The sequence below is a fragment of the Chelonia mydas genome, chromosome 2 (genome assembly GCF_015237465.2).
Source record: "Chelonia mydas isolate rCheMyd1 chromosome 2, rCheMyd1.pri.v2, whole genome shotgun sequence".
Classification (NCBI taxonomy): domain Eukaryota; kingdom Metazoa; phylum Chordata; order Testudines; family Cheloniidae; genus Chelonia; species Chelonia mydas.
Window position 1 is genome coordinate 86722515 of NC_057850.1, and position 22286 is coordinate 86744800.

At 43.6% G+C, this 22286-nt stretch overlaps 1 protein-coding gene across 4 annotated transcripts in view; it reads left to right on the forward strand.

Moving 5' to 3' along the window:
• The first annotated feature begins 2922 nt into the window (after positions 1–2922).
• The window catches only part of RALBP1 (ralA binding protein 1), a 69835-nt gene continuing 50471 nt past the window's right edge, over positions 2923–22286 (forward strand). For 2 of the 4 annotated variants that reach the window (XM_043539883.1, XM_037892868.2), the window contains exon 1: positions 3094–3305. The gene's annotated coding sequence lies outside the window, so the exon portion shown is untranslated. Of the gene's footprint in view, positions 3306–22286 lie in introns of all 4 variants that reach the window. The other 2 variants (XM_037892866.2, XM_037892867.2) reach the window with 2 other exon arrangements.

The following is a 22286-nucleotide window of genomic DNA, read 5'->3' on the forward strand; positions in this document are numbered from 1 at the left end:
TTGGCTCCTGTATCAGAAGGAATCTACATGTTTAGTGAACGGAAGAGAGCCTTGGCACTGTGTGTATGCGATGCCTACAGTGGGAAATTGAAAAGCCTAAGATTAGTCTCCCTAACACCCACATTTACTTTTTCCATTTGAAAACAAAACAAAAACATCACATATCCATTTATTTACTGATCATAAACATCTATTATAAACTTTTTTTAGATCTGTAATTAATAATTTCTTACTGTACAATTACTTACTGCACTAAATAATGTCATTTGCCAGGAAAAAAATTAGTATCAAAGGAAGAAAGCATACATAGTATTCTGGATATTTCCAAAGTGCCTGTCCAATAATGGGAGAACCAGCTAGCACTTTTCAGTCAATCAAAAACACAGATTCTAACAACTCCAAAATAAGATTTACCGATTACGGTAGAAAGGGTGTACAAAACACTGGAATATGGAATTATTAACCTTTTGACAGAACCTCGGTTAACTAGGGCTCTGATGTATGTTAACATTTAATATTTACTGTACTAAATGGAAGCGAGGTAGCAATTCTACAGTTCAGATTGTAAATAGCTTTCCATTGTAAACTTAATTACAACCTCCCCACTTTAAGATACACACACGCGCACGCATGCAAAAAGAATTTTTTTAAAAGGTCTGGTTTCTAGCCAAAGGAAATTTCTGGCAAACTTGGAAAATTGGACCAGAAGTTTCTGTGATATGAAACTCTGAAAAATGAGGACCTTCATATTTTGAATAGTCTTCTAATTTTAGTTTTCTAAATCCCAAACTCAACAATAGTCTCAAAGTGATTATTTTTCTAACGTTCAGAAGCCTTGATTATTACTAGTTCATAGGATTATATCTGCTACAGTCTGGGGCTAGCATTAGGAAGTTTTTCCTATGGGCCTCTGGACACCTTGTGAAGTTTGCCATTGGTCTGTAAAGATTGCAAGAGGTCTGGCTGTATAGGAGGCTGTATGCTCTGCCAGCCAAATCATTTGTTCAAGAAAGTTAAAAACTCCACTGGCATGTCCTGTTGTGGTGCACATTTCACCTCTAATAAATTATAGCAACAGAGACTTGCAGAGCATATGAACTATTTACAGCAAGTTTTCAATGATCAATGGGCCAGTTCATCCAATCCTGCACTCAAATGCAAGCAGGGCCCTCTGGGAAGGAAAAATCTACCAGAGGATCACTTTGTGGAGACTCTCCCACCTCGCCAATCCTCCACCAATGATACTCCCTCCCTCTTTGAAAAAGGCTGCAAGACCCACTCCCAAACCTACCTAATCCTTCTAGCAGACCACCCAGAATCCTTCATAAGGACCTCAGATCCCAGTTCACATGGGGGGTGGCGGGTGGGGAGAGGGGCTCAGACGCAGCCAGAAAGGCAAACCTCCTCTAGAACCTGGTTCACATGATGGGGGTAAGGAAGAGGGGATCACACCTCTGTAGATGGGAAAGGAATGAGAGGATGGATGACAGCCTGGTACTTTTGTCTCCTCCAAGGCTTCCTCCCTAGTGTCCCACTCCTTCCCTCCTCATTACTTGATCCCCCAAATCACCCTCCCCTCCCAGCGAGCATTTGCCTGTGTACTTTATTGTCTTTTCAAACCAAGTTTCAGCGCCTTCTAACCATTCTGCGGCAGTCCTGTCACCTTTCCTGAAATAAACACCCCCCATCGACAGAGGCAGATGGCAGCAAGATATGCTGTCCCCTTGGGTTGTTTCAGATTGCTGCCCTGACTGCACGGTGCCTGCTGCCTGGGGCTCAGATGCAATGACCGCAACAGGTTAATAATTCCATATTCCAGTGTTTTGTACACCCTCTCTACGGTAATCGGTAAATCTTATTTTGGAGTTGTTAGAATCTGTGTTTTTGATTGACTGAAAAGTGCTAGCTGGTTCTCCCATTATTGGACAGGCACTTTGGAAATATCCAGAATACTATGTGCGCTTTTTTCCTTTGATACTAATTTTTTTCCTGGCAAATGACATTATTTAGTGCAGGAAATAATTGTACAGTGAGTAAGAAATAATTACTTAATGAAGCAATATTGCAGACCTAAAAAGCGTTTATAATAGCTGTTTGTGATCAGCAAATACATGGAAATGTGATGTTTTTGTTTTGTTTTCAAATGGAAGAAGTAAATGTGGGTGTTAGGCTTTTCGGTTTCCCACTGTAGGCATCGCATACACACAGTGCCAAGTCTCTCTTCCGCTCACTGCACGTGTAGATTCCTTCTGAGACAGGAGCCAAGACCTCTTCTTTCTACTGACGAGGGAGGAGGTTGAGAGCAGCAACCGGTATCTTTGGGAACACAAGTGCGGGGCAGCCCTGCGGGTAGTTATCCAGCGCGTTAGCGCCTCTCCTTCTGCACACGCTCAGTGGCTGAGCCACTTGGCCGCAGACCCGCCTGGCGGGCACCGAGCTGGAGAAGCAGTTTGGCCAAAGAACATTTCTATTTGAACCCGCCAGGGCCTGACGCTGCCAGGGCCGGTGCAGGGACTCTGCTTTGGTTGCTGCCGGCACACGTCAGCTTTAAGGACAGCTATTTTATTCAGGGGGCTGCACCTCTGGGGCACCCCTTGGCCCCGGACTTGGAGGCACTCGGGGTCGCCGCACAGATGTCAGAGCGCGGCGAGCAGCCAAGCTCCAAACAGAAAGCGGGGCTGGGAGACTCGCTCTTAGCCACCCACCCAGACCGCTCCGGGTCCAGCTGGCACCGGCCCTGCCTGGGCACCGTGTCCAGAGAAAAGCCCGGCGGGGCGGCCGGGGGCGGCTGAGGCGGACCGTGGGCAGGGGGCGCCCGCGAGCTGGACGCGGGCACAGCGCGAGGCGTTCCACCCTCCGACGTCCAACCTCCTTCTGTCCCGGCCTCTGCTTCAAGGGATGGAACTGCAATTCCCAGCATGCCCCACGCGGCCATGTAACACCCACTAGGCGGAGACTTAACCGTCTCCAGCCGTGCGCTAGCGCACAGTCGTCTCCCCGTCGCGTACTCACCGAAAATACGCATGCGCGCCCCGCCCGCCGTTTGCGAGGCGCATGCGCAGCTCCATCCCGCCGCTTGTGGCTGCCTTTGCTACACGCATGCGGACCCCTTCGCCTACCGCTGCCGGGGGCAGTCGGGTGGGGGAAAGGCTGGTGGCGGCGCATGCGCTTTGGCAGGCTCGCTGTATTCACGCATCCGTACCCGTCCTTGTAAACGGGCGGCGGAGGCGGAATGGGGCGCGAGGCGGGGCGCGCGTGAGGCCGAGGCGGAGCCGAGCCGCCCTGCAGGCAAGCGGAAACCCGGGGTCGGTGCTGGGGTCGCGTATGTGGGGGTCCCCGCCCCCATTTCCCAGTGTGGGGCGACCGGGGGGGAGTGACTTCCGGGCCGGGGGGTGAGAGTGCGGCCCCCGGGGGGAGGGACAGTGCCAGGGATTCCCCCCCAGGGACCCTCTCTCCCCCCCCCCCCACCGGGCGCCAGGGACCCTCCCCCCCCCAGCGCCCTCCCTGGAGAGGCGTTTACACCGGGGACCACCACCACCACCTCCTCGAGGCTGCTGCTGCCCGTGCTGTCTCCTGGGCATGGGTGTGGCAGAGCCCAGCACCCCCCCCCCCCACCCCGCAACAGTGACAGGGGCTGTGTATGCCCGCATCTCCCATTGCCCCAGCCCGGTGCCCTCAGGGATTGGGGGAGGCACCTAGCTTTTGCACCTGCTTTCCTCTCCCAGGGTGAGCATCGTACCTCCCAGTGGCAGATACCAAGCTCCCTGCACCCCACGTACTCCCAAATGGTTGTATGCTGTGAAACACACATGAGATTCTGTGCTTCGCATATAGCACCGATGGGGAGGACTGTGGTGCTGCTACATATTACTGTCCTGTCTTTTTCATCCACTTACTCTTTATTTTCTTGAAGTGGAAATCACTCATAAAAGAAACAAAACTGCCATCATGCTCTTATATATAGTGTGTTTGGAATGTACCTACTATGTTGTGCACAATACCAGCCATTAATAGTATATTTGTTGTTACAGCTGTGCTATGTAAGTAAAAAGGTGGACCCTGTCCCAAAGTGTTTGTTATCCATTAAAGCAAAATGCAATGAAGGGGGCAACAGAACATGGCGGGGGAAAGTGCATTAGGTCAAAGAACATTTTGTTCTGGAAACACTGAGGTTTGTAGTCATTCTGAGGAGTTCCACAGTCCTGGGTAATTTGCTAAGAAAGCTCTGCCTTCTGCACAAATCAGCCCCCCCCCCCCTTTTTTTTTTTTTTTGAGATTGACAAAGTCCATTGTTGCAGTGGAACAGAGTGGACCTGCTCACATAGAGTGAAGATAATGATCAATCAGATGTAGCACCTTTCATCCTGAACGCTCTTGATCCACTTCAAAGAATACAAGTACAGCATCGCTAAAATGCATCTGCCAATAAGCTTGAAGGTGGCAGTCAGGTGGCATCTAGTAAGATGTAGAATAAGAAGGAGGGGAAATTATTAGAGCATTTGAGGTCAATCTCTACTCTTACAAAAATGTTATGGGATCTTAATAATCATACAGGTGTGGATACAGCCTTTATTGCATGATGCAGTTCAACTTTTTTAATGTTGAGTTCTAGTGTAGTAATAATATATAAATCAGTATTATTTAGTATTTGTAATGCTTAGGGGCCAGAGTTATACACCAGGACCTCATTGTGCTAGGTGCTGTACAAACACATAACAAAAAGACAGTTTCTGCTCTAGGGGGCTGACAGTCTAGGTTTGAGACAAGAGATGACAGATGGGGGAGTACAATTAAACAGTGAGGCGGTATTGATCAGCATGGTAGGCAGTGGTCTGTGCACACTAGCAGCCATTATCATGTTTTCTGTAGGCATCACAGCAAAAGGGGAGTTCTGAGGAGGGATTTGAAGGTGGATAGTGAGGTAGCTTTGTAGATGTTTTGAGGGAGTGCCTCAAGTCTTTGGGGCACCATGAGAGAAATAATATACTGGAATAAACACACATTTCAGCTATTTGCGTCCAAAAGTATGACAACTTAGTGTGGATCTGGGTTCAGTTTCCGGTTTTGCCAAAGGCTTCCAGTGTTGCCTAAGAAAGTAACTTAATCTTTCTTTGCCACAGTTCCCCATCTGTAAAATGGGAATAATAAAACTTCCTTTCTCCCACCCTTTGACTTGTCTATTTAGATTTTAAGATTTTTGAACTTGGCTTGCTCTAAACACAGTTTTTGTACTAGTATAACTTTCAGTTAGGGATATGATATGTTTTTTAAACAAATGGTTAAAATAGTATGCCACCTAATGTGGACTCTTATCTTGGTATAAAGGTGCCTTCTATCATTGTAACTTATTTCCGTTCCTGTATGGAAATAACTAAACTGGTGTAAAGCATCTTTATATTGAAATAATTCGGTCCACACTAGATGGGTTATACTACTCTCAGTGTACCAGTGTAATTAAAGCAGTATAACTTTTGTGTGTAAAATCCTTGTTATGTGTGTGTATGCTGCATCGAGCACATAAGCACTACACTAATACAACTCTAATTTTTATGTTATATATTATTTGTGTTGCTCTTTGCAAAAGTTTAATGGTAGTCTGCCAACTAAAAATACTTGATAGGCTAGATAGATGAATACTTAAGATATAACTGCCTCAAAATAATCTATTGTGTACTCTTTTTTTTTCTCATTCCATAAAATCTGGGAACAGGTAACCAGTGTCAGCAGAAAGGAACACTGGGGATGGATTGCTGTCGTATGACAGTAAAGGGGCTCAGGTGAACACACATACTTAGCTTAATGCACTTGAGTAGTCTCACTGAAATCGGTGAGACTACTCTCATGTAAGTATTTACAATATTTGGGAGCTTAGTTTTCCATTTTGTATGCATGTTTTTAACATTGTAAAAGGGTTGAAAGAAATTTTAAACATAGAAAAAGTGACTGGAAAAAACACAAATTGGACGAGGACCAAGGAAAGTCGTTGCCCTTCCGGCTCCATATTTACTACAGTAGAACCTCGGAGTTACAAACACCTTGGGAATGGAGATTGTTCATAACTCTGAAATGTTCATAACTCTGAACAAAATGTTATGGTTGTTCTTTCAAAAGTTTACAGCTGAACATTGACTTAACACAGCTTTAAAACTGTACTATGCAGAAGAAAAATGCTGCTTTTTACCATCTTAATTTAAACTAAACAAGTTCAGAAAGAGTTTCCTTACCTTGTCAAATCTTTTTTTTAAACTTTCCCTTTATTTTTAGTAGTTTGTTTAACGCAGTAGTGTACTGTATTTGCTTTTTTTTTTTTTTTTTTTGGTTTCTGCTGCTGCCTGATTGTGTACTTCCAGTTGCAAATGAGGTGTGTGGTTGACCAGTCAGTTCATAACGCTGGTGTTCATAACACTGAGGTTATTTCTAGTGTAATTCTTTGAGGCTTTCTGGTTTTGGGGTTTTTTTAATTTTCTAATTTTTATAAAATAGAAATATCAAAAGTCTTAAACTGCTCAATATAGAGAAAAATTGGACTTTCTCTTTACCATTTAAATTCTTTGTGACATTACTGAACAGTCATGACACTGAAGGCATCCCATTGTATCCTGGAACATGTCAGCAGTCTCACAAAAGAAACTTTCACTGACTTGGTGGTATATATAACTTTTAACTGCTTGTTAGTTGTTTGAAAATTCTGCTTCTCATAGAATGCTGGAACAGCATTGTAAAAATGGAAAATAACACTCTAATCTTGCCTGCCTAACTCCAGAGTTTGGGGGATTTTTCAAGTCTGCAGGACTTTCTCCAGTGTCTCTGCCAGTGCCACAGCCATGGGTACAAAAGATGTGAAAGTGACATTAAATGTAATTGACTTTGTTCAGGCAAGCCACCAAAATGAGTTTTTGATTCCCAGTCATCTGGAATCTTCTTAAAGCTGATGTCCTGTTTTCTTGATTTTAATAACAAAAAGTATTTGTCAATATTTTCAAATAGAAGAGAGACATAGGGGTATAGAAAAAGATGAGGAAAGCCAAGAGGAAAATCTCAAGGTTTCCCATTTTAGGCAGGAATGCCATTGACCCAGACTAAAGTGAATGATTGCCGATTTGAGTGACAGTTAATTTTAAAGTAAGACATCCAGTGGTTCAAAGCAAATGCCAATCTAAATTAGCCATCATAATGCACAGTTTTTGTGTAAAAAGGAAATGTCACTAAGCATTTTTTGTGGTTACCTTTTTTTTATTTTTGTTTTAATTGTCATCTCCCAGTGATCAAAGTACTATTTTGGTACAGTAGTTACACTACACTGAATATTCTCATGTTTATGTGGACTTGTTTAGGTTAGTGCACAGTGATCGCTTCCTACTTTGAATCAGAGTTTCAGCTGGTATCCTGCTGCTTACGTAAAGAGTCAATCCAGCAAGGAGCATGTTAGTCAGCAGAAAGGAACAATGGGGATGGATTGCAGTCTTATGGCATGCACTGCTACAGACTAGGGACTGAGTGGCTAGCCAGCAGTTCTGCAGAAAAGGACCTGGGGGTTACAGTGGATGAGAAGCTGGATATGAGTCAACAGTGTGCCCTTGTTGCCAAGAGGGCTAACGGCATTTTGGGCTGTATAAGTAGGAGCATTGCCAACAGATTGAGGGACGTGATCATTCCCCTCTATTCGGCATTCGTGAGGCCTCATCTGGAGTACTGTGTCCAGTTTTGGGCCCCACACTACAAGAAGGATGTGGAAAAATTGGAAAGAGTCCAGCGGAGGGCAACAAAAATGATTAAGGGGCTGGAGCACATGACTTATGAGGAGAGGCTGAGGGAACTGGGATTATTTAGTCTGCAGAAGAAAAGAATGAGGGGGGATTTGATCGCTGCTTTCAACTACCTGAAAGGGGGTTCCAAAGAGGATGGATTTAGACTGTTCTCAGTGGTAGAAGATGACAGAACAAGGAGTAATAGTCTCAAGTTGCAGTGGGGGAGGTATAGGTTGGATATTAGGAAAAACTTTTTTTCTAGGAGGGTGGTGAAGCACTGGAATGGGTTACCTAGGGAGGTGGTGGAATCTCCTCCCTTAGAGGTTTTTAAGGTCGGGCTTGACAAAGCCCTGGCTGGGATGTTTTAATTGGGGATTGGTCCTGCTTTGAGCAGGGGGTTGGACTAGATGACCTCCTGAGGTCCCTTCCAACCCTGGTATTCTATGATTCTATGACAGTAATGGGGCTCAAGCAAAATGAGGAATGGGTTGGAAAAAATGCAGTATGTGAGAATAATACCAACATTGTGCATATGAATCAGAATGTCAAATGTAGCGTCCATTTTCACAAGAATTAACAACCATAAAGATTCAATTCTATTTAAAAACAGGTCTAATTTTTAGAATGCTAGTTATACAGCTAATTTAAAAAAAAAAGACTGATGACAAATCTCTCTTTAACTAATCCCGAGTTATTGAAGGGATTCTCAGGTCAGTGTCAGATTAAGTGTTCAAATTCACTTGATTGTTAGGGTGATCAGTACCTTAAGAATTCCAACTGTACATGTTTGTATTGATCTTGTTGCAGCACTTTTGAAAAGAAAGAAGAAAAAAAAGGGAGAACCCACTTCCTGTATGTTACACTGAAAATAAATGGATGTATATTGATCTCGTTGTTGTTTCACTCCATGTATTTTGTCCTAATAGAAGTCCTTGTGGCAACTTAGAGACTAACAAATTTATTTGGGCATAAGCTTTTGTGGGCTAGAACCCACTTCATCAGATGCATGGAGTGGAAAATACAGTAGCAGGTATATATACAGTACATGAAAAGATGGGAGTTGCCTTACCAAGTGGGGGGTCAGTGCTAATGAGACAATTCAATTAACAGTAGAATATCAAGAGAGGAAAAATCACTTTTGTAGTGGTAATGAAGGTGGCCCATTTCAAACAGTTGACAAGAAGGTGTGAGTAACAGTATGGGGAAATTAGTTTTTGTAATGACCTATTCACTCCCAGTCTTTATTCGGACCTAATTTGATGGTGTCCAGTTTGCAAATTAATTCCAGTTCTGCAGTTTCTCGTTGAAGTCCGTTTTTGAAGTTTTTTGTTGAAGAATGCCACTTTTAAGTCTGTTATTGAGTGACCATGGCGATTGAAGTGTTCTCCTACTGGTTTTTGAATGTTATCATTCCTGATGTCAGATTTGTGTCCATTTATTCTTTTGTGTAGAGACTGTCCGATTTGGCCAATGTACATGGCAGGGGGACATTGCTGGCACACGATGGCATATATCAGATTGGTAGATGTGCAGGTGAACGAGTCCCTGATGGTGTGGTTGATGTGGTTAGGTCCTATGATGGTGTCCCTTGAATAGATATGCGGACAGAGATTGCTCCGGGGTTTGTTGCGGGGTTTGGTTCCTGAGTTAGTGTTTTTGTTGTGTGGTGTGTAGTTGCTGGTGAGTTTTTGCTTCAGGTTGGGGGGCTGTCTGTAAGTGAGGCCTGGCCTGTCTCCCAAGGTCTGAGAGAGTGAGGGATCGTCCTTCAGGATAGGTTGTAGATCCTTGATGACGCACTGGAGAGGTGTTAGTTGTGGGCTGAAGGTGACAGCTAGTGGCGTTCTGTTACTTGCTTTGTTGGGCCTGTCTTATAGTAGGTAACTTCTGGGTACTCTTCTGGCTCTGTCAATCTGTTTCTTCGCTAGGTGGGTATGGTAGTTTTAAGAACGCTTGATAGAGATCCTGTAGGTCAGGGGTGGGCAAACTACGTCCCGCTGGCCGGATCTGGCCCATCAGGGCTTTGGATCCGGCCCGCGGGATTGCCCCCCGTGCTGCTCTCAGAAGTGGCCGGCACCACGTCCCTGGGGCCCGAAGGGGGCGGGGGGGAGGCAGAGGGCTCTGTGCGTTGCCCTAGCCTCCAGGCACCGCCCCCTGCAGCTCCCATTGGCTGGGAATGGGGAACTGTGGCCAATGGGAGCTTCAGGGGAGGTACCTGGAGGCGTGGCAAGGGCAGCGTGTGGAGCCCTGTGCCCTGCAGGGACGTGGTTCCAGCCGCTTCCCGGAGTGACGCAGCGTGGGGCCAGAGCAGGCATGCAGGGAGCCTGCCCTGGCCCCGGTGTGCGCCACTGCTACCCCGGAGCCACTTTAGGTAAGCGGCGCTGGGCCGGAGCCCAAAACCCTCCTGCACCCCACCCCTGAACTTCCTGCCTGCACCTCGCACCCCTCCTGCACCCCAACTCCCTGCCCTGAGCCCCCACCGCACCCCTCCTCCACCCCAAACCCCTGCTCTGAGCTCCCTCCTGCAGTCCGCACCCCTGCTGCACCCCTGCCCTGAGCCCCCTCCTGCACTCCGCACTCCTCCTACACCCCAGCCCTCTTCCCTGAGCCCCCTCATATACCCCACACCCCTCCTCTGTCCCAATCCCTTTCCCCTGAGCCCCTCCCACACACTGCACTCCCTCCTACACTCCGCACTCCCTCCCGCACCCCTACCCCTGCTCTGGCCCTGCATACAATTTCCCCACCCATATGTGGCCCTCGGCCCAAAAGGTTTGCCCACCCCTGCTGTAAGTGTTTGTCTCTGTCTGAGGGATTGGAGCAAATCTATTAGGACAAAATACATGGGGTGAAAGAAGTAATCTCCAAACCTAAGCATCCAGCAGAGAAGCTCTCCTGTTTTGCTGGTGGTGATGAATGTTTTTGTTGTGGGTGTTCTGTAAAAGTTCTTAGGTTCATGTGTAGTGGGTGTTTTCTCTAAATTAGTAAAAATTAACTAGTCTGAACTGTATCAAGAAGTCTCGTTAAATAATTATGGAATTATATAATTGCTTAATTATGGGATAATTATAGATTAGTTATAATTATATTACATTATAATGCCATTATAATATAATGTATAAAGGATAATTATGGACATAAATGCATTCATTATATTGGTTGTAGCGGTGGGGAGAAGAAATAAGTACCCATCTGGTCTGTTTCAAATATGGTGAAGTGAGACGGAATGTTTCAGAAATTCAGTGGATTACTTAAATCTAATGATTTTTACATTTCCTGTTCATTAGGCATTTTTACCTCTATAAATTCCGTACAAAGTGTGCTTCATATTGCTGCTAGTCTCCTCCAAACTAATCTCAACTGAAAAGTTCTTTCACAAGGACCAAGTGGTGTACTTCTTAAAATGTTTAATCCTGAAATCTGGCTGTACAGTGCTCTCAGTTCACATAGCAACTCAAAGATCGCTTGATCATAGAGTTTATTTGGCTTGTTCTCAAGAATGTTCTGAAAATGCTTTACAAAGTTGTTGGAGGAAATGAAATACAGTTTGTGGGATGAGGGTTAGGAATGGACAGCTGGGTAGAGTTCTTGACTGCGAGCCTAGATGCGTAATGTAACTCTTGAATTGAGTCTTGGATTCAAATCCTACTTTGTCACATAAGAGGATGAATTTGATGGTCTCACCATAGTTCATAGGAATGTGGAAATGATGCCGTATCACAAAACAACTCAGAATGTGATAAGATTTGCAGTCTCTTCAGAAACATAGCCTAGAAATGGAATAGCAGGACATTCACAGGTCACAAATGAGGCACACTGTACACCCATCCTGTGCTTCGTTTTACCTAGTGCTTTTAGTCCTTTACTTTAAAGAACCCCAAAAATTTAACGTTAAAAAAAATGCTTTCAATTCAGACTTTAGACACATCTACAGTCATGGGTGGCAGGTATAATAGGCCAGGAGAGGCTCTGCCTCCTCTGGTGCTGCTGCGGCTGCCGGACCCCCGGTTGTGGGGTTTGGCGGCGAAGCTTTGCTTTATTATGCCCCATGCAGGTTCCTGGGTGGAGGAGGAGGCACATACCACCTCCTCCGCCGCCTCAGAACCTAAATGGGGCATACCAAAAGCGTCTTCTAACAGACACTTTTCCCCGAGGCGGGTTGGGTCTGGGGAGGGAAGGCACAGCTGCGCCTGGCCCTCTGGGTGTCGGGAGGAGGGGAAGGCTCAGGGCTTTGGCCAGCCTGGGGCTCCTCCAGTAGGGTGGGGGTGCTCAGAGCTTTGGCCAACCCAGGGCTCCTCCAGCCAAGTGGGGGGGTTGCTCAGGGCTTTGGCTGGCCCAGGGCTCCTGTGGCCAAGTGGGGGGCTCTCTAGGTGGGGCTTGTGGCTCTGGCCATGGGCGGGAGGTGAGCAGGGAGTCCTGAGGCTCCAGCCGTGGGGAGGGTGCGGGCAGAAGGGGAGGAGCCGGGGGTTAGCCTCCCCAAACGGGGCTCCACCCACTGCCCATGTCTACGGTATAATCAAACATATATCATACAGGTCTGGTTTACACACAGTTTTTGTATCATAACTGCCAGGGATGTAATTCTGTTTTGTTTTGTTTTTTTTTGTTGACTGATCAGTAACTGATCATTATATTGGTACAGTCCCTAGTCTGGTAGTACTTAGGCCAGTATAAACATGCCTTTTACCAAGATAGCTTATTCTCCTTTCCGTATGGGAATATGCTGTACTGATTTAAGTGCGTTTATACCAATATGTCCATGCTGAGGGATCATGCCACCTGCTTTAACTGTACTGGTATAGTTACAGTGGTACAGCTTTTGGATGTAGACAAGACATGATACCAATGAGTTATATTCTTTTATTGATAAAATATCAGATAACCCAGGTTCAATCAGTTTATTAATCGAAGATAAATCAGCACAATGCAGAGAGGTTATACATTACCAATCTCTGGGAAACAGTCCTGCAGCATCCAGCCTGTCCCAAAATGATTACAGAATTTTGGTTTATAGCCTGCTTGTTTACAACAGATGGAAAATCAAAAAATTACTCTGTATTAGCACAACCCTTTTCTCTTATGTGGCTTCATATATGTTTTGCAAAACATAGAGGTGTCTGTATCAATGTGACCCATTACAGATGCAGTACAGTAACTTGCAGATGGTGCATATCTTACAAGCCTCACCAGAACATACATCTTATTTTCTGACAAATTCTGTACATACAAAGAATAGAACTATAGGTACAAAAACAGATTGCAACAGTTTAGTTACTAGTAGTTTTCCATACTAAGCTTAGCAGGAATACAGTTCATAGTTCTGCAGCTTAGAATATATGATATATCTTAATTGTTCAGTATTAGCTATTTTCTTATTTTAGTTGCACAACACACCTTATTCTGTCAGACTTGTGGTTACATCAAAAAAGCTATTTACATATTTTGGTTAATACATCTGTTTGCAAGAGATGATTTCACAGTCTTAGTACAATTCCATTCTTTAAATGATGAAACTACCACTGCAAGCATGAACACTATAGTTTCTCAGGCTGTAGTTTTCCACTTCATCTGTGGTCTAGTCATAGAGTATTATAGGACTGTGGTTCTCTTTGGTCATCACCATAATTGCACAGATAAGAGAGAGTGGACAAGGCATGGGACTGGGAGTCAGAAACTCAAGTTCCAACACTGGCTCAGACATTGATTCTGAGCGTAGCTTTGGGGAAGTCATGTAACTTTTCAGTATTTGGGGGTTTTTTTGTTTGGTTGGCTGGCTCTCTTGCCTCCCACCCCCAACCTGTAAAATAAGGACAAGTACCTTACTCACACGGGTGTTGTGGGGAGTCAATATTTGTATAGCACTTTGAAGATGTAAAGTATATCAGTGGTAAGTAATGCTGTTAACTTCAAACTTGATATTAGAAAAAATATGGTCATGTATGTGAGTTTTTAATCTGAAATTAAAAAGATGTTCTGTCACCCCACAGAACTGTACACTGCTAATGTTTCACTTGAGCCCTGTGTGGGATTGTTTTGTGAGTCTGCAAGTCTGCAGCCTGTAGGACAAACCCAAATTATATTTTCTCTTCTGTACAATAGGCTTCTGTGTTTGTTGTTGTTTCTGTAGCACATTGCCAATATAGTCAGTGTAAATATTTATTAGTTTTATTTAAGGCCTTCTCCTAAAATGTGTGTGTATGGGTATATGCTCTGTATAATCCATGTCTACTCCCTTCCAGGGGTTTTGTTTTATTGAATCTCAAACAACAATCAAACATGTTCTGCAGCCAAAACTTTCAGTCCAAACGTGGCAGGGGCTAAGGTTTTTACTTCCAGAATCTCTCTGTACCAGACCTTAGTTTCCGTGCCCCTGAGAGAGTTTCTTTAGGTCTTCCCTTTATCCCCTTTATGTCTTAATTGGCATTAAATGAATATAGCTACTGGTACGGCATAAAAAGAAAAGGAGTACTTGTGGCACCTTAGAGACTAAAAAATTTATCTGAGCATAAGTTTTCGTGAGCTACAGCTCACTTCATCAGATTCATGCAGTAGCTCACGAAAGCTTATTCTCAGATAAATCTTAGTCTCTAAGATGCCACAAGTACTCCTTTTCTTTTTGCGGATACAGACTAACACGACTGCTACTCTGAAACCAGGTATGACATAGTAATTCCACTGCACCTTCATGCAAGGTACAAGCACCTGATAGCAAGTCTTATATACATACATAGAATATGGCACATTTTTACAAATAATTTGACTTTTTACAGCAGTCTTCATTCAGGCAATGAAAGCACGTTTATTAATTAAGTCATATAGGAAAAATTCTAGTTGCCTGGTGCAAGTCACTTTTTGATGGGCAAGTAAAATATCATAGAAAGGATGGATTAGTAGATTTTATGTCTGGGCTTGTATGTTTTCATGAACACTTTGCAAAGCTTAATTAAGTCTTGCAACATCCTTGTACAGTAGGTATTAACATTTCACATTAATCATAATTAATGATGCACTGTGTGTGACAGATTTGAGACCTTGGAAGCATGAAAATTTCAAAAGACTATTGTATTGGGATGTGCAGATACAAAAATTTATCACTAATCCCAGTATCTATAAATGCTAGCAGTGTTGGTCCCAGGATATTAGAGAGACAAGGTGGGTGAGGTAATATCTTTTACTAAATCAACTTCACCCACCCATCTTGTCTTTCTCACATGTCATTACACGGGTGATCCAGTCTTTATAGTGTACTTGGATTTTCAGAAAGCCTTTATTTAACAAGGTCCCTCACCAAAGGCTCTTAAGCAAAGTAAACTGTTATAGGATAATAAGGAAGGTTCTCTCAGGTATCGGTAACTGGTTAAAATATCGGAAATAAAGGCTAGGAATAAATGGTCAGCTGTCAGAGTGAAGAGAGATAAATAGTGGGGTCCCTCAAGGATCAGTACTGGAACTTGTGCTGTTCAACATATTCATAAACAATGTGGAAAAAGGGGTAAACAATGAGGTGGCAAAATTTGTAGATGATACAAAATGATTCAGGATAGTAAAGTCCTGAAAAGAGAGATGACTGTAAAGACTAACAAAGGGATCTCACAAAGCTGGATGACAAAATGGCAAAAGAAATTAAATGTTGATAAATACAAAGTAATGCACATAGGAAAAAATGATCCCAACCCTTAATACATCTTAGAAAAGAGATAACTGAGGGAAGGATATGATAGAGGTCTATAAAATCATGAATGGTGTGGAGAAAGTGAATAGAGAAGTATTATTTACCCCTTCACTTAACACTGTGACAAGATCCACAGGGTGCTGCGTCCTGGAAGTGGGGTTCTGCTATGCATCCTTGTGCCTCGAGCCTGGGCTGTCTCTCACAGTGCTTTGCTAGTAACAAGCAGCAAACTCATACAGGCTCTGCTATCACTCAGGACAATAGCATGTGGAGCCCCACACCCAGCTCAATTGAATGAATGCTCCCAAAGCCACTCATGAATCACACAGAGAAAGGCACCAGCCAATCCTCTTCCCCCCCCCCCCCCCCCCGCCCCCGCCCCCAAGCCTTGCATCCCCAGACTATCTTGCCCTGGTCAGAAGCCTAACCAGTGTAAGTTTATTACTCAAAGTGGAGAGGACATGCACCAGCCTTTGTACCTGAGCTGAGATTTCCCAAGCACTTCAACCAGACCGCACTCTTTTAGGTAAAATGTAAAACAGGTTTATTAATTACGGAAAGGTAGATTTTAAGTGATTTTAAGTGGTAGGCATAAAAGACCAGAGAAAGTTACCAAAGGAAAAAAGATAAATGCACAATCTAAATCTTAAACCATATTATACTAGGCTTTATTTAGATCAGCAATTTTCTCACCCCACTGGATGTTACAGTTCTTAATGCTTCTCCTTAAACCTGGACCAATCTCCTCAGATGACCTTCATCTTCTCGGCGTTCCTGTTGCTTCCAGCATAAGTGGGGGAGGAGAAGGGAAAAAGCATGATGCTATAGTCTCCCATTTTATATCCTTAGTCCATGTGCCTAGAAGACAAGACACTTGCCCAGACATGTCCTGGTGGGCTTTGCTGAGTCACTGGGCTGGGCAATCCCCCTGATGTGGTATTGTGAAACTGAGTCATAGAGTTGATCAATCTCCATTATGTGGTGCTTCTGCAGCCCTCATTGAATTGTAAATCCCTTGATGACTCCTCCCCTGCTGATTGATGGTTGTTGAGCACCCTCCAGGGAGTGGTTTGCCTTCTTTGTATGTCACTAGCAAGCTTGCAACATATTTCAGTAACAACCATACAGCAAAATCTCATAATTTGATACACACTAACAATATATGTGTTTTGACAGAACAGTGGGTTTCAGGAGATCATGACCTTTCATTTGACATCTTACATGGCATGTTTTGTATGAAATATCCCAACCATATATGAATGATATATATGGCGGTTATAGGGTACCATTTTGAGGTCCAATATGTCACAGTATATTTTTTTTAGGACAGAAAATGAGAGTCCCATATTCCTTTGGGTATGTGGAAGAAACTTGATGATGTGAGATTGCAATGTTGCTCTGTGTTGGAAGCACTGCAGGTGCTTCTGGCCATACAGCCAAATTCAGGATTACATTATTAAACTAGAATTTGATGAAAAGATCCACATTTTGTGCTGCAAGACTTCACATCCCTAAAGTTTTTTTTTCTCATAATGGGTCTGATCCAGTACTGTTGAAGTCAGTGGGAGTCTTTTAATTTGCTTAATGGGCATTGGATTAGACCAATGGTTCCCAAACTTTAACAACCTGTGAACCCATTTCACTAAAAATGTCAAGTCTTGTGAACCCCCTCCTAAAATGAATATTTCCAGGGATTTTCTCCTTTACCTGATTATAAACTGTAAAAGCAGTGATCTTGGAAATATAAAATTTGTTTTTATGACACACATTACACACTATGTATTAATTATTATTTATCATTATGAAAAGTGCAACACTCTTCCAAGATCTCACTTTCATAGCTTGTATCACTTTGAATAAGCCTATTATATGACAAGGCTCCTATGTTTCTTCAAGGAGTAAAACAGCATGAAGGTATTTAAGAAGCCAACTCAAAGAGTTCTTTCTACACAAACATTCAGGTCTTGAGCAGTCCAGGCAAACAATGCATGTTACAACAAAGCTTAAACTTGTTCTTCATAATAATTTTAAAAACAATACTAGCTGCCTATTTAATTTTAAAAACAGCAAAAAAATCCACCTTCCTTTCCGTTGCTTATAAGGAGTCTTGAAGTTTAAATCTCCTCAGTGTGATAGATATACTTGCTTTGATCTGCTTAGCTCTTGGAAGTCCCAGGGCTCCAGGCTGCTGGCCCTGTGCTGCCCGGGATCCTTAGGGACAGCTCTGTCCACCATTAGGGAATTTTTTTCCGAGAACCCCCTGTAACATTTCACGAACCCCAATTTGGGAGCCACTGGATTAGACCCAATAACAGTATGATGATGCACAAGGCTTTATACCCGCAGTGACTCCTCCATCAGTTAGGGCACAATTTGTTTTCCCACTCATCGAAAGCCCTTATCTATTGGAAGAACTGTTATGCAGTATATAGGAAGAATAACCAGTCTTTCTAGGTCATGAGCTTAATTACAGTCTTCCTTTCCCTTCTGGTGCCATTATTGAATGGAGATCATCCCCACAACCGCTAATTCCATTTTAATCATATGGAGGTCATGAAATGTTCATTAGAAGATGCTGAGATTCATTTATATTGCATTGTCATCCAGTGCAATATGTCTTACAATTTCATTAATAACTTTCAAGTTGATCTGCTCTGTGTTATTTATCACCGCAAAGAGGAATCAGAGCAAAGCTGTTTTCAGCTTTTTTTGTTTTAGATTTGTCAATGCAAATGACAGCTTGTGTTGTAACAGTGCAGCTCTTTGTCAGTCTATGTATGGCAGCAATTGAATAGGAAGTTAGAAACTAGTATACTCATAATATCAAGCCTGGGGGGAAAATTACTATTTGCTGGAAGTGTTAGGTTTGTGTAGCCTCCTCTAAATGTCAGAAGATATTTGCTGTTGTGGATTGTAGTGCCTCTATTAGATCTTTTTTTTTTTTTTATTGAGAACTGGATCAAACAAAGCTAGTTGTTTACACCAGTGTCTCAAATGAAGGATTATATAGCAGCTTTCATAAAATGGACCCAGAGCACTTTCCAGATTGTAAATACATGAAATTAAGCCACTTCTCTGGAGAAGCATGGCAGCCTTTCAGTTCTGTTAGCAGTGCTTTCTAGAGGGGGAAAGTAAAGAATAAACTATCCAGTTGAAACTACTTGAGAGAATTTTGAGGTTGGAAGACTTATGTCTGAATTGGAGTATTTAACAGAGCTAATATCCCTACTCTTGTGAAAATATTTAATACTTTGTACATCCCACCTAAAAGATGCTACCTTTAGGTAGAAGCACAGTGTCCCTGATGCATTCAGACTCCTGCTGCTAAGTAATGGATTAGAAGGAAATGTGCTGTCCATTGTTATAGTAACATTACTTAGCATTTAGGCTTTTCTTTGATGGTGTCTCCTCCTCATGCTAATAGGGCTTAAACCTGTTTAGCTGACAATATCTATCAATCCTTGCCTAGAATATTTAAGGAGTGATATTAGCACCATTAGCTAAAATGTTTTAAAAATCTAGTGTAGACAAGGCATGCTGCCTTTAACACATACTAACCTGGTCAAGATAGTATGTTAAAGGCATTGTGCCTTGTCTGCTAAAGACTTTTAAAATGTCTTACACATTAGTTAACACATGCTAACATCACACCTTCAATTCTAGTCTACCCAAGGTCTTAAATCACAGACCCAGATGGTAGAACTGGTAGTTCTTGTTCCTCTTCCTGCTATGGAAAATCAGTTCCAATTCTTTTGCTTTCTGATCTATCCTGTTCCATGAATAGTAGCATAGTGTCAATTGAAAGAGCAACAAGAACTGCTCAAAACTCAAATAAAATACTTGGCGCTGGAGCCATTGGCTTTATTCAGCTCATTTTATTTCCATTGTGGTACTTTAGAATGTTTTTTGAATTAAATTGTATGGTACGTTTAGCTAAACCAATCTTTTCTTATTTTTACTAGAGTAACTGTACAGTCCTACGTAAACTCTGGTATTTTCAGGCAATTAGAGCACAGAGGTGAAGGTTCAAGTGTGCACATGTGATTGTTAAATAGAGTGGAATAATTGAGACCTGGGTAAGTGGTATTTCTTCTTCTAAAAAAGCCCAATTCAGCAGCTGAAAGTGTAAGAAAACAAGAATAATCCAATCTGATTGCTGTTTGGACAGACTTGTAATGATCTAGGATCCTTTCTGAAGACTTATTCAGAAATTTCAAATTGTTTAAAAAGTGTGTGAGCCTCTGGGTATGTGCAAAACCTGGTGTGGGGTTTTGACAGTTGGGTAAAGTAGCCCCAAAAAAGCGGGGATGGGGATTTGGCATGATCAGATAAATTATTATATAATATCTAAGGCTCTCGATTAATCACGATTAACTCAAAAAAATTAATCGCAATTAATCGCAGTTTTAATTGCACTGTTAAATAATAGAATACCAATTTAAATTTATAAAATATTTTAGATGTTTTTCTATATTTTATTATATTGTATTCTGTGTTGTAACTGAAATCAATGTATATTTTTATTATAAATATTTGCACTATAAAAATGATAAACAAAAGAAATAGTATTTTTCAATTCATCACATACAAGTAGTGTACTGCAGTCTCTTTGTCGTGAAAGTACAACTTACAAATGTAAATTTTGTTTTGTTATATAAGTGCGTTCAAAAACAAAACAATGTAAAATGTCCCCTGGTATGGTGGTTGAAGCATGAAGGGACATAGGAATCTTTAGCGCATCTGGCACATAAATATCTAGCGACGTCAGCGACAATAGTGCTATGAGAATGCCTGTGCTCACTGTCAGGTGACATTGTAAACAAGAAACTGGCAGCATTATCTCCTGCAAATGTAAACAAGTTTGTTTGTCTGAGCGCTTGGCTGAACAAGAAGTAGGACTGAGTGGACTTGCAGGCTCTAAAATTTTACATTGTTTTATTTTTGAATGCAGTTTTTTGTACATAATTCTACATTTGTAAGTTCAATGGTCAGAAGAGTGCAACGGCTGCAAGGGAGCAGCTCTCCTCCTCCCTCTGCGCTGCCTGCCCAGTAGCCCTCCTCCCCACCCCAGAGCTGCCGGGGGAAGCTCTGGCTAGCAGGTAGTTCGCATCCCTTCCATGCCCACTAGGAGCCCCTGACCCCACTCACCATGGGGCCCCGCGCTCTGTCCTGTGCTGCAGCCCTGCAGACTTTCTCTCAAAGGGGCTGCCTGCAGCCCAAGCTGGTGCATGTGTACTGCCTCGGGCGCTGCTGCTTCAGGGTTGGGCGACAGGCTGCCACTTCTCCCTCCCCCCCCGTGGTAACTGGACTTTTAGTGTCTGGTTCATATATCTGACCGGACTTTCCAGTCGAAAGCCAGACACCTGGCAACCCTAATTATGATAGTATGTGATCACTATACATAAAAGACTGTGTTGTTCATGGGACTGCTGCCTCATTCAGTTCACAGGATGGGTCTGCTGTGGGGATGAATCAGGGTTGTGTAGTTAAGGAGACTGTTGTCTGTGGGACCACTTCTTCATTTCTTGCAGAATAAGGCAGCAGATTGCAGGAAGAAAAAGGATGGTTTCATAGTTCAGGCAGTTGAAGGGTGCCCTGGAAAACTGGATTCTAACCTGAGTTTGCCACATGTTCCTGTGTGATACTAGGCAAGTTACTAAGACCAGTAGTTCCCAACCTTTTCTCTGCCGTGGCACATCTTGAGCTCCAGGGACTCTTTCACCCGTCCCCGGGCTGCGGGTGCAGGAAGGAAGGGGAGGGGCAGAGGAACCAACCTGTTGCTCACACGGGAGTGAAGGGGGGAAGAGAAGAAGATTGAGTTCTGATTGGTTTCTCCATCTCTGAAGGAGGCAGGGCTGTGAGGCACGTGGCCAATAAGAAGGGAGCTTCACCCTCCCCCCTTGTTCTCACATGTTTTTCAAAAAATTCTGCAGCACGCCTGGCTGGGCACTCACAGCTGAAGTCAATGGAATGTGCTTTGAACAAACCTATAAAGTGCTGTATAATGCTAATATTCTTAAACATTCAGGCCCTAGGTGTCTCAAATTGGGCACCCAAAATTAGTGGATACTCTTAATCTTAATCTCTCTGTGATTTAATCCATGCCTCCATCAGTAAAATGTGGATAATATCACACCTTTATCTCACAGGAATATTGTGCGTATAAACTCATTAATATTTGTGAAGCACTCAGATGCTATAGTTCAGGGGTGGCCAACCGTGGCTTGTGAGCTGCCTGTGGCTCTTTTACAGTTAAAGTGTAACTTTCGGAGCCTTCCCCCCCCCCTCCTTCTGCCGACCAGACTATTTGTGGGAGCTTGGGACTTCTGCCCTGTCACGGAACTAGGGGCTTCTGCCCAGCCTGGAGGGGGCTCTCTGGGCTTCAGCCACACAGGAGGTGCCTGCTGGGGCTCTGAGCTTCAGCGGGAGTGGGGTTGAAGCCCAGAGCCCCGGCAGGTGTGCCCGGCGGGTCTAGCCCTGAGATTCTCTGAACCCTAGCCCCCCTCACCCTGCCACAGGGCTCAAGCCCTGAGCCCTAGGAGGCATGCCCTGGCTCTCGAACTTCTGAAGATTGTCATATGTGGCTCGGAGGGCCAGTAAGTTTGGCCATTCCTGCTATAGTGATAAGCTCTATAGCAGGGATCGGTAAGCTCCCTGGCGGGCTGGGCCGGTTTGTTTACCTGCCACGTCTGCAGGTTTCGGCCGCTCGCGGCTCCCAGTGGCCGCGATTCGCTGCTCCGGACCAATGGGGGCTGTGGGAAGTGGCGTGGGCCGAGGGATGTGCTGGCTGCCGCTTCTCGCAGCCGATCCCTGCTCTATAGAAAACCCTTTGAGGATATTACTAATTCTGTCTTCAGAGCAGGATTTGA